A 12,984-nucleotide genomic window follows, 5' to 3' on the forward strand; every position below is an offset into this window, starting at 1 on the left:
TCTCCGTCAAGTGCTACTCTACAGAATATTCATCTCCTACCTTTCCTGCATCCCGCGTGTAACCCTCTGTATTCCTTCTCCCCACAGCACTACTTTGCCCAGAATATTCCCCAACTCCCTATCCTACACCTTCTACTGGTAACCATCATTATTCCTTCTCCTCACAGCACTACTCTACCCAGAATATTGCTTGCCTCCCTATCCTGCATTCCCTGCCTGTAACCTTCTGTATTACTTCTCCCCAAAGCACTATTCTACCCAGAATACTCTACCCCCTATCCTGCATCCAGTCAGTAACCATCTGTTTTCCTTCTCCTCAAAGTACTACTCTACCCAGAATATTCCTCTCCTCCCTTTCCTGCATCCCGCCTGTAACCCTCTGTATTCCTTCTCCCCACAGCACTGCTCTACCCAGAATACTCTACCCCCTATCTTGCATCAATGTATTCCTTCTCCCTGCAGCAGTACTCTACCCAGAATATTCCTTGTCTCGCTAACCGGTATCCCTTGCCTGTAACCCTCTGGATTACTTGCCCTCCAAGTACTACTCTACAGAATATTCCTTCCCTCCCTATCCTGCTCCCCTGCCTGTAACCCTCTGTATTCCTTCTCCCCACAGCACTACTCTACCCAGAATATTCATCTCCTCCCTTTCCTGCATCCTGCCTGTAACCCTTTGTATTCCTTCTCCCCACAGCACTGCTCTACCCAGAATACTCTACCCCCATTCTGCATCCCGTCTGTAACCATATGTTGTCCTTCTCCTCAAAGCACTACTCTACCCACAATGTTCCTTGCCTCCCTATCCTGCATCCCCTGCCTGTAACCCTCTGGATTCCTTCTCCTCTTAGCATTGCTCTACCCACAATGTTCCATCCGTCTAATGGTATCCTGTTCCTCTCTCCTTGTTACACAGCGCTCCATTGTGCCCTTGATTTCTTAGAACAAGATTAAAACCCAATCCAGACAAGGATGGCTGAACACATTATTTGCAGCAATGCCAGCATTCTCCCCCACCCCAATCTCTGGGAAGTCCACAAATGGGTGTTTTGTGCCTATGAATTAAAGGATTGGGGCTGCTTTGAAATTCCAGATTTTTTTTTCCAGCAGGGATGGTGGTGGTGTATTTACCCACTTGTTTTCTTAAGAGATGTTTGGAACAAAACGGAGGGAAACACTTTATATAACGCGACCTGGAAGCAATTTTTTGGCAAGATGCCAATGACCAGATCTTTCTACATTTTTTATTGAACAATATTACCCGAGCAGGGGGGGGGGCATTACCGGCCAGGTAAGGCCCCGGGCCAGGTAGAAGCCAGAGCAAAATAGAATGGAAAATAATTGTTTGGCTTTCTTCTCTTAAATCCAACAGGCCACTGGGCAACAGCAAGATTCCGCCAGTTTACAATTTCAAGTTTCCTGTATGACCCATACCCGCACCAACGGCTCTGTGCCAGTCCAAAATCAGAATTACATTAGTGCCCCCCAGAGCGCCGACTCAAGGCACAATTCCAGCACTTGCAGTGACGGTTGATGGATTTTGATACGGGCCTAAAACCATTTTGAAGCCCCCTGCCCAGGCTATGTTGGTAGATGGTGCGTCGTTTTACAGGATTGTGAAGCCATCTAAAAGCAGCGAGGACAAATTGGACAACAAGCCTTCATGGGATTGCGAAAAGACCGGAGATACTCCTAGAGGTCTGCGGGCGGTTCAGTAATGGCCGATTCATGCTACCACCTTGAGGCGGCTTATCTGGTCTCGTACGCTATATTACCTCCTTTTCCCCTACCGAGGTATAAAAAGGTATCTTTGCAATCAAATACCCAAAATAAAAGAATGGCTCCAGTAAAAATAATGCTTTATAGAGATTGAACGAAGGAGTGTGGCTAAAGATGGCTTCTACAGGACAGACTTCCATAAACTCTGCACATCCATCGGCGGATTCAAGGTTCTGCTTCCTCCGTAGCCCCTCACCCCAACACTTACTCCTCTAGGGTCCACTACCTCTGGTTTCCACCCAAAGGGCTTTCTCACCTTACACCTTGGTCACTCCTTATCTCGCAGCAGCCTTGTGCATCACCCACTTTAGCCAAGTGTGACTCATAATGCAGAAACAAACACCACATCTACAACACCATAGCTAACCCCATAAGAAGCCCAGCAGGATTCAGGGACGGCCCTGCTTGATCTCTGCAGACCCAAAACTCCCATGACCCCTTTCCATCAAGCTTTACTCTAAAAAGGAGACCACCATGTTATGGTCCAACACGGCGGGGGGTCTGGGTGGCAGAAGAAAGAGACAGACAAAACAGAAAGAGACAAAAGAGAAAGACAGAGGGACAATGAAAAAGAGACAGAGGGACAAAGAGACAGAGACAGACACAGAGAAAGAAAGAGAGACTTCTCCAGGACGAAATGACTCACCTGTAACATTGCCTACAACCTTACACTAAACACCAACAAATCCTCCACACTCTGCCACAGCATGCATACGTGTTACCGCAAGAACATTCATCAAGCTATGACCAGCGGCTAACCAGTCACAAAGTGCTGTGGTCTACTAGGTCTAGGGGTCTACCATTTGGATAACATATGCCCCAGAGTTTCTGCTCACACAGGACCAAGGTACTTCCCCCAAAATGTTCTTACAAAGCCACATGCAGCCAGGACAACAAACATGGGAGAAGGGCACTATACAAGACCATGTTAAATTTCAACAACCACTAATCAGGCATCCACACAGAGCAAGTCCAGTTCATCCAGCATCACGCCATGCAGCAGACACCATCATCTCAGACAAACGTTATGTGTTCTTCATCACAATGGACCAGGATAACCATCACCAATCACGCACATAGTCATCCCCAAAGGATATGCTTCTCATCACCTTAACCGCACAAACTAAAATGGTGCAACATAGCGATCATGGACAAAGCAGCATGGACATGCACACAACTTAATGTATCGTGCCCCGGCCCATCTTGTGTAGTTAGTAGCTCCTCTCCAGCATCCAACTCTCTCAATTCTCAAGTGAGGCGCAGACCTGGCTACCACAACATCTTCATTAATTTGCCAAAGTCACAGTAGCCATCTCCATCACACCGCAGGGACTTCAACGTCCCCAAGGACCAGGCTGCCAATGGCATGACGGAAGCTCCCTTGAACTCAACATCTTGGACTTCATCCAACAGGTCCCTGATCACAAACACATCAAAAGCTGCATCTCCATCAGAGTGCTCCCGGCCCTCCCATAGAGCAACACCACCTTCCTACAATTGTCCAACCATCAACCCATCCCAACCAACCGCACACAAGAAGTGAACAAATCCATTCACTGAAACACTTCCTCCAAGTCAGGATCCCACTTGCAGCCTTGGCCAACAGACCCACTGCACGCGCCCCTCCCTATCCCTCACCCAGTAGCAACGAAAACAAAAGAAAAGCCACAAATAGGAAAAACTCTGGCGCACATTCAAATCACCCTCTGATCTCACCACACTAAAGCATGTGCCTCCTCGGCAGAAAACAAATAACCCAATCCAAAGCAGACTGCTTACGCAACACAGTATCGCAGGCCAGCGTTAGGTCATTGCTAACACACTGCCGGAACAACCTACCGCATCGGCAGTCATACACCAATTCTTAGTCACACAAATCAAGGCTATCCAACATTATATAGAGCTCAGCAAGCGTACAGCCAAATCCTCCCCACCCCCAATCCACCCCACCAAAGCCCCAGCTGGCCCTCATTGGCGTCACTCAAGGCTGCCAGCAAGCAGGATGACATCACACCGTACTCATTAAAAACACTGCACAGCCCTCCATCCTCAGAGGGAGGATAAAGAAAAAGAAACTGCACACAACACTACAAATCTCAACAAAAGAGTTATCCATCAACCTCCCCTAGATCAGACAAATAATTGAAAGCGGCAAACCTATAACTCCAGGCTCGTATAGGCTGCCACAGTCAGTTAGCTGCATACCAATCCGGCTTCAGACCCGGCAACCAAAGGCAGATGGCCACCATCCAAGTGGTAAACCATGTCCTTCGGGATAATTGGGATCCATGCGTCCTTTCCCCGCTAGACCACTCGGCAGCATTCAGGACTGTCCATCATCCGGCACCCCCTCCCAGTGCATGGTCATGGAGGACGAGGAACAAGGCCGTTTCCATCTGACTTTAAAAGCACCCTGCGAAGGAATTGCTTGGCTCGTGCTGTGGCCGTTGCTTATGTGTTTCTGAACCAACTGCTTACATTTCTCTCTGATGATTTCAGAAACACTTTGTCCGGACGGGCTCTGCCAGATTCCCTATTTTATGGGTGGAGGGGCACTGGGGGGGCGGGGGGGTTCTGCCAGACTCCACGCTTCATGCATGACCTTGAACCTTTACATAGAACCTTCTGGAATTCCAACAAACATTTAAAGCAGTGACATCACGCGGCTCAAACAGAGCCTCGCCCTCGTCAAAACCTGGAGGTTCAGAGTTAGTCTCAGCCCCACAAACACAGAGCTCCAGAAAGTCGCCAACCAAAACCAGCACACCCTTACAGTTAATCCTGACTGACACATATCTAAAAAGGTGCCCTCAACAAACTCGATCCATGCGCCAAATCACCGGGCTTCCCCCGTGACAATCACCTTTCTTTCAAATTTCAAAATCACCAAGAAAACACAGGCAGTCTGTTATGCTGCAAAGGAAAGTAAAATCACAATCAGTCGGCGCAAATTCTCTCCGCAAACACTGATCAAACGTCCCTGCCTACCCTCAAACGCAGACATCCTCTGTAAAACCAGTAGAGGCATGTACAAAGCTTAAATGAACAAAACACTCTTCTATTCCGACAGCCAGGTACGTCTCCAGGCCAGGCTCGGACTGGCCTACAGGCCAATAGGCCCATGGCCGAATCAAAAACGGAAAAAGGCTGGTGTGGGCCAGTATTTTGGCCAATGTGGGCCAGTTTGATGAGTTACTTTACTATGCAGCTAATAGTTTTGGCCAATTTTTCGGAATAAATATTCTTTAAAATGCACAATTTGCATCACATTTTATCCAAAAAAAAAACTCCCCCCCCCTTGGGTACTACACAAACGGGCTGTCACACAAGGAAGGAATTGCCATTTGCACCGGTGGGCCACTTTTATATTGGCGCTCGAGACAATTTTATGGCCCGGTGTGACCCAGCTCCAGCCCATCTAGCACCCAAGAGGCGATACAGAAGAGTTAGGAAATAAAGTACCTTCCCAGTTGACGCTCCCAGAGTCTGGAATGAGACTCCCATACACAAATCATACACTTTCCCACCCGGCTCCATGCCCTTGGAAAGCCTTGGAGCCTGTTCCTAGTCCCCGCCCCCAACTCTGTCCTAGATGAAATTGGACTTGACTTTACTGTACCTGGCCTGTTTAAAATGGCCTACTCGTCTGTAACGTTCTGGGAGATAAGGTTTGTGCGTCATAATGACCCCAAATAAAAATACAAAATAAACACTGCAAGCAGCTGGGGGGCCAGAAGCAGAAAGCGTGAGGGGCTTGGTCGGGCGAGGTAACCAAATGACTGCAAGTCACTGGCGATAACAAATCCAAAGTGTGGTCTTTGCTTTTAATTCAGTCCAGGGTTCAAAATGTCAAGTAACAAGGTGCTTGACAGCCACACAATAAAGTCCCTCACCATCTCAATTCCACACAGCACAGAGTCAATTCTAACCAGCCACCTGCTAGTGGAGAGTGCAAAACGTGCACCCAGATTTGGTCTGTTTTATTGAATCGCCAAGTGGACCAAGACTACACCTCTCAGAGTGCAATTGATGGAGAAATCCCAGGACTTGCGCATGGAGGTATCTGCAGTTCAAACCTCAGGCTTGGGGCCTGCTGCCCGAGACTGGGGAGCTTGGTGCACCTGGGCAGACTGCGTGTGGAGCTTGTGTGATATGGAGCACAGGCCCAGAGTCAGGAATAGACGTTGCAAGGAGCATAAAGTACCCTCTAAGGCAGTGGTCTTCAAACTGTGGGGCTGCAATGGCTATCCAGGGGGAGCACAAGGGTCTTCAAAAAGGGAGTACTGGGGCTGCTTTTGATAAAATGCATAAGTAGATAAGGCACCGGGCCCAGCAACAATATGTTTACCCAAAGGGGCCCAGCAACTATAATTCTACTCAAGGAGGGGGAGGCGGGGGGCTCAGCCTAAACAGGTTTGAATACCACTGGCCTAAGGTGACTAGGCATTCTGAGGAGTCGGACGCTCAAGGAAAGCATGAGGTTTGCACTATAACCAGGCCCTTGAAGTCACATTTTACAGGCGAGCCACCTTCTGCTATGTGCAGCATATGAAACGTATATTCTGTTGGTGCATTTGCAGGGCTTGAACTTGCTGCAGCTATTTGCTCCTAGCCTAAAACCTACAGCTACCAGGAGATGGTTTGGGGAGCTAAAACGAACCGGTACCTTACTCGCTCCTGGTTCCCCAGCAGTAGTTCCTGCTCGACACCCACAAATGCTGGTAATAATGCTGTACTGAAATAAGCCCCCTCCCCCAATGCCATGGTCATCCCAAGGCAGAGACCCTGCCTGCGGTAACTCTCCCATTTACCTTCAGGCCTTTCTCTGCAGTGAATCACACCTTGCTTCTGTGCACCCTCTTCCCATGTGCACTCTGGTTCCCTCTGAATTCACTACTGCCCTTCGTGAACTACCCACTGCCCTTTCAAGCATGCCTCGCGGTATTTACCACCTCACTACTGCCCCCTTGCGCTATCACGTAACCTCAAAATCCCTTCACACTGTAGTAATGTATGATCTGCTTGAAGACCCTCTCTGTAGTAACTATCGCCTCGTCTCATCCCTTTACCCTTTTTGCAGCATGTACAACATTACTCTCCGGGCCCGGTCAGCAGCCACCACACCTCTCCCCTCTTTTGACCTCATTGCCATGATACCATCTCACAGACCTTACTTAAGTGGACACAGATTGACGTTTTTACCACCTCGCCATGTTGGGGGTCGGAGGAGGGGTTCATCACATCCTTCAGTGACTACTACTCCATTACCTTATCTTTAGAGTCTTTCTGTACAACTGCTGAAGCATCTGTGGCACTGCCAGACAAAGTAAATTTACCAACTAGACACATTTTGGCAATCCCCTGGCTGAAAAATATGGGGGACTGGCCTGAGCCCTTCATGGTGGTCACACAGCTTGGAATACATGTGAAAAACTTCATGACCACAAGTCAAAGCAGCAGCCAGAAAAAGCTTCTGCCACACAAGATTGATCCGAGTTGCATTCAGCTACCCTGTTGTCCTCACACCAGTACTTTTGAGAGTGGGGACGGTGCCAAGAGCCTCAGGTAGGCCATCTCTGAACCATCTTCAGAGAACCGATAGTGCAGCAGGCCGACTCCTGCTGGCCCCGAAAAGATGGGTGCACAGCACTCAGGGGCGCACATCTCCCAGCATTCTGACAGGCTCAGGCGCCATTATACAAAAATGGTTCTCGGCGGGGGCCAGCCTTAGTGCCGACGCCCCCATGCACACGGCCCAAGGAACAGTGGGTTTGGGGGGGGGGGCGGGCCTCACAAGTCACCACCTGGGGGCGGTGAGGAGGGGGGAGTGGGGCATCATCAGGGGGCAACAGGGAGCGAGCCATAGCTGGACAGCACCCCTATAAAAAGGGGGCCGGCAAGTAGGTGCGGCCTCTGTTTCCTGCTCCAGGTTGACGCCATTCACCGGCGTGTGGTGGAACCTAGTGTGCGGGAAAAGGGCATGAGGGACCTAGCATCTATGGCGTTATCGGAGGGCACAAGGGAAAGTTACAGCAGGAGCATCAGGAACTTTTGAGAAGCCACAGGGGACAGGAGCAATGAGGATTGGGAGCTCAAGTTGCAGCGCTTCATCCTATGTGCCAGGGACAACCACAAGTCGAAATCATGGCTAGCAAGTCACCTTAGCGCCATCGCTTTCCACAGCCAACTAGCAGGGGGTAGCGATCCTACCAAGAGCTTCCATGTCAGGGCGGCGTGGTGAGGGCTTGGAACAGGGAGGGACCTCCGTGCAAGGACGACAGATGTCCCATACACTTTGATCTACTGAAAAAGATGCTGCACAGACTCGAGAGCGTATGCTACTCTCCTTATGAATGCATCTTGTTGAAAACTCGTTTCACACTGGCCTTCTTTGGGGTCCTGCGCCCCAGCGAGCCGATTGCCCGGTCTAGACAGGACAAGGATTTGAAGGCACTGGTGAGAGATGACAAACATTACAGAAGGCTCCCTGGGAGTACGGATAAGGAGTTCTAAGACTGACCAAAGGGGAAAGGGAAGGACACTGGTGCTTGGGAGCTTGGTGGAGGGGGTGGCGACCATGAGGACTTTCCTCTGGGTCCAGACGGGTGGGCGGGCCAGTGTACCTCCTTGTGCACAAAGATGGTTCCCCCCTAACGCAATTCCAAATAAGGAAGGTAATGGCTGCCACGTTACCTGGAATTGGGGGCACCGAAGGCCATTATACGCCTCACTTATTTTGCATAGGGGCGGCCACTACAGCCCATGAGGAAGGGCAGGGGGAGGAAGTCATAAAGAAAATAGGTAGGTGGGAATCTGACAAGTTCAAGCAATACATCAGACCAGAGAGCAGGAGAGGGGTGGCATGCTAATTAAGTCCAGGGGTGGGAAAGGGGGAGGGGAGCATGGGCACGGGGGAGGGGTTTGCACATGTTTTCTTACAAGGTCATTCGCTTAGGTAATGTTCATTCATCTCTCCACAGATTGCAAATCAGTATTGGTCATCGGCCACCCATTCGTGGCCAGGGCAGCAGAGGGAGCAGTAAAAGAGTATCAGGGTGGTCACATGGGCTTCTCGCGGACACCGATATCGTGGATCGCAAGAGGAGGCTTGTTATGGTGGGGATTTATGTGGGGTGTTGAACAAATAAGGCCAGAACAACGCACTGCCTGACGTAGTAGTCATTCATTCATTCATTTGGGGGGGGGAATGACTTGGTGGCAACAGGCAGAAAGGAATTACTGGCCAGAATGAGGGGCACGCTGATCCAGGTGGGAAATGGGTTCACGGGCACCAAGGTACTTTGGTGAGAAATCATACCCACACAATCATGGCGGGGGGCTTATTCCCACAAGGGGATGGAGGAGTCCAGGAGAAAACTGAATGCAAAAATTGGTAAATTCCTGGGAAGTAGGGGCATGGGCTGGATTAAGCACATGCAGATTACCTTAAAAATGCCAGTTTGCTTCGGGACAGAGAAAGTGCACTTCTCCGAGTCGGGGTGATGGTGATGTTAGTGGATATGAAGGATGCTTTAGAAGGGGTAGGCTGCAATTAAACAATGCTTGAGGTGAGAAATTGGGGTAGGTGGGAGACAAAGTGGGAAGGCAGTCACTAGGTTTAATATCAATACAAGCGAGGGACCTCCGGGAAGGGAGCACAATGGCTGTTAAAGGTTACAAAACGCCCCCTGCATGTGGGGCCTCATACTGAAAGGAACCACACGGTCAAGGGAAGACCTCAGTCCAGTACGGCACTGCCTTGTCAGTAGGCCCTCCTGCCAGGGAGCCCAGACATGATCTAGCAGCAATTTCCAAGGAACGCCGTCTCGCAAGGGTAACGGTCGGGGACGGGGATCCCCAGCACAAAGCATCACGTCGCCAGCCGAGTCCGGAGGGCCAGTTTGTTTGTTACGCGAAAGAAATGAATGGGGATGCGTGAGCAGGGAATGGGGCCTAGCGGGGTTGTTTACTACTGGCGACCAGGTGCCTGAGGGGGAAATCATTGTCGCTGGTTGCCCGCAGAGAGTCATGGCGGAGTCACTGGTTGTTCCCTTCAGAAAGTACTGGCGGATACCACAAGGGGACTGCACATCCATCAGCTTAGGATGAATGGCACCCAGGAGTATTAGATTCAGGGGAGGCCCATGCAAAAGGGGAGGGCTAGGGGGCTTGGAAGACCATCCAACCCCAAACATTGGTGGGGGATATTTGGAAGTGTATCGAAGGAGAAGGAGAGTAACAAATCCTAACAAGGGGAGGGGAAGGAGAGAAGGGAGTTAGGTGAAAACGGGGCTCTGGAGAGCAATGATGGAACAGAGAAGGGGGAAGTGAACCTGGGAAGAGGGACGGTTAGGGCGAGGATAGGAAGATAATTGGGAAACTTGAAGGGTCAATTTAGGGAACTAACCCGGGAAATGCCTAGGGTGGGGTCCTTAGAATGCTGTGGGAAAAAGGAACAGGGTTGGGAAGATTAAGGGGGGGGGCCTGTAGGAGTTGGATAAGGGGATGATGATGGGGAAGGAAGGGTTTACGGGATCCAGGGGGAGGTATGTAATGGGGGCCTCGGTAGAGAACACTATGGCGAAAAGGGAAGGAGCTGGGCAATGTGAGGCCTGAGGGGGAGGGGAACAGCTGAGGTGGATGAAGTTTGGACAGCATTGGGTTCAATGAAGAATGGGAGTCATGATAGGTTAAGGGAAGAATGATTGGGGGTCAGGAAATTGTAAGGTAAGCAATTCGAGACTACCAAGGGGAAAACATAAGGGGGATAAGAAGAGGGTAATGTAGGGGAACGAAAGGAATATATAATCAGGGACAAAGGGAGAAGGTGGATGAACTAATTAAAGAAATGAGGCAGAAAATGACAAGTGAAAAAACGAAATGGGAAAACGAACGATGAAAATGGAAAAATGAAAAGAAAAAGTTGGCCAGGGGTAGAGAGGGGATTCAGATGCTACCCTCAGCACAGAATCTTGAGGGTAGCGGTGAAACGGCACACCTGTAAGATAACACCTGACTTTATGTATGTTAATAAAGTTTGCTATGGCAATTTCACTTCCACTCCGCCAACTGGTCCTGCCGCTCATGTGGGAATCTGGGGACGGGAGGAGGGCTCCAAGGGAGGAAGGGAGTGTGAATGGAGTGCAGACACAAGGGGGTGGAAGAGTGTGTATTATCTCGGGACGTGCCCCCGTGGCAGGGTGTCGGTGCTAAGGACCCTTCACTGGGTCCCAGGCAAACCTAGCATTTAATTCAAAACCCTCTGGATCGCCCACCAGTCCTGGCACGGGTGCTCAGAATTCACCGTGAAGGAGGAGTTCTCGCCTTGGCTGCTGGCCTTATTGGTGGTGCCAAGGTACAACAGTGAATGCCAAGTAGGCAGTCATGGCCACTAACATTTGGAATTCCATGCCTAGGCGACTCTGCACATTGTAGGACAACTGACTCCCCCATACCGATATTGTGAAACTCTCCAGGTCGCCCACTAAACCACCAGTGCTCGCAGGGCAGAATCGCGGGCAAAATAGCCAAGTATGCTCCCAACCCTCGGGGCTCCGCTCTGGCAGGCAACAGCTCCCACCCACTCCCGCTCAACGCATTTAAAATTGCATCACCTCCTAGAAACTGGATGCCTCCGGTCTGCACACAACAATTCAGGTGCTCCAGCTTGCCTCTCCCACTGGGACCCCTTTAACTTCATTATTCAACGCCATAAAGTGCGCTATACAAGTCCAGGACCGAGCAATATTGCATGCGACTCCTTTATTCAGACCTCGGCTTTTGCCTTTGTATATCAGAGTTTGCAGACGAAGAGAAGAAACAAACTACACATCCCAGAATGCAAAATGCTAATAGATGAAAATACAGGACTGCCGTTGTTTCGGTTGCGGTGCATAGGAGCCTGGGGGGGGGGGGGGGGGGGGGGGGGGGGAGGTCAGTAGAATTGGAGTAGTGTCTACCGAATGGAATGGATAAGGTTGGTGTGCTGCAGCATCCAGCCCGAAGTGTCTTGCAGCTCGCCTTTTGGGGTGGGGAGCGTTGTGCATTCGTCCTTACTCGCCTCAGGCAACGGACCCCGCTGACCTTCGCTCACCTCACGCACACAAGACACCCCTACCTGCCCCACTAGTGTGCTGCACACACCGAACACCATGCAATCAATCATAAACATCGGAATCGCACTGAAGACTGAGATCCTCCGTTGGTCCGTATCATGCAGATAGTGAAAGGCGTATTTGGATATGCGGAACTTTATCGGTAAATCAATGTAATCAAACGCCAGAGAGGGTTACCGCCATATGCAACTCAACCCGCAGACACAAGTGCGGAACGCCCCCGCTGGGGGGTGAAGTTCATCCTTACCTGCTGAGCCTCATCCAGGGGGGTCTGGTACAGGTCAGATCGCTCTGGGGGGCAGAGGGATGAGGAGAAAGGCAGCCTCGGCTCTTCAGCGTCCACTGCTGGAGACCCTGCAAGACGAGAGACGGCGGAGGGAGAATCCCCCCCTATTCCTGCCTCTTCCAAACAGAGCAGGACCCCCAGAGGCAGCCCTCCCAAAAGTCAAACTTTGTGAAAACAAGCCCACCCGAGGCCTCCTGCCTCAGCTCTTCCCCATGTAAAACGTAAGCCGATCTGAAACCTGAGCCGGGGCGAGAGGAAACAAAGTTTGAAACTCCAGTGCAAAGTTGCTGGGAACAGAAGTGGGTGGGAGGAAGGACGTGCCGTCCAATGGCAGAGCGCGCTTTCTACGAAGCGGCCAATAATAGGAGGCAGGTGGGGAGGCGGCAGCACGGGGCTATTCCCTTGGGGATGTCACAGGAGCTTGGGAGGGACATGCTGCTCTGAGGACAGCCTCGGAGCACAGAGAGTCAGACAAGTCATATGGTCGCCTGGAGGCTACGATCAGCTGGGCGCGCCCTGAGCTGTCAGAGGCACTCACTGACATTTCAATCAGCGACTTGCACTCCCCCCGCCCCCACCTTTCGGGTTCTTTCTTCCCACGTTGTTCCACTTCCAACCCACACTTCGCTTTGAAGCACACATCAACACACTACATTTTATTAGGTCGCAAGAGCACACAATAGCACATTTTATGCTATCCTGGAGATCAGCACATTTGATCCTGTCTCAGGCAGTGCTGGAAATGTTTCAGAAACCCACCTTCGGTGAGGGAGAGGGGGCGGGTCTAGGGGGTGGAGTAATGGG

At 50.8% G+C, this 12,984-nt stretch overlaps 1 protein-coding gene across 1 annotated transcript in view; it reads right to left on the reverse strand.

The window, feature by feature from the left end:
- TNFAIP8L1 (TNF alpha induced protein 8 like 1) overlaps window positions 1–12,632 on the reverse strand; it is a 214,907-nt gene extending 202,275 nt beyond the window's left edge. Inside the window, exon 1 of the mRNA XM_069649359.1 lies at window positions 12,142–12,632. The gene's annotated coding sequence lies outside the window, so the exon portion shown is untranslated. The remainder of the gene's footprint in view (window positions 1–12,141) is intronic.
- Window positions 12,633–12,984: the final 352 nt, after the last annotated feature.

This window comes from Ambystoma mexicanum, chromosome 1p, assembly GCF_040938575.1.
Source record: "Ambystoma mexicanum isolate Mex_15411 chromosome 1p, UKY_AmexF1_1, whole genome shotgun sequence".
In the NCBI taxonomy this organism is placed as follows: Eukaryota; Metazoa; Chordata; class Amphibia; order Caudata; family Ambystomatidae; genus Ambystoma; species Ambystoma mexicanum.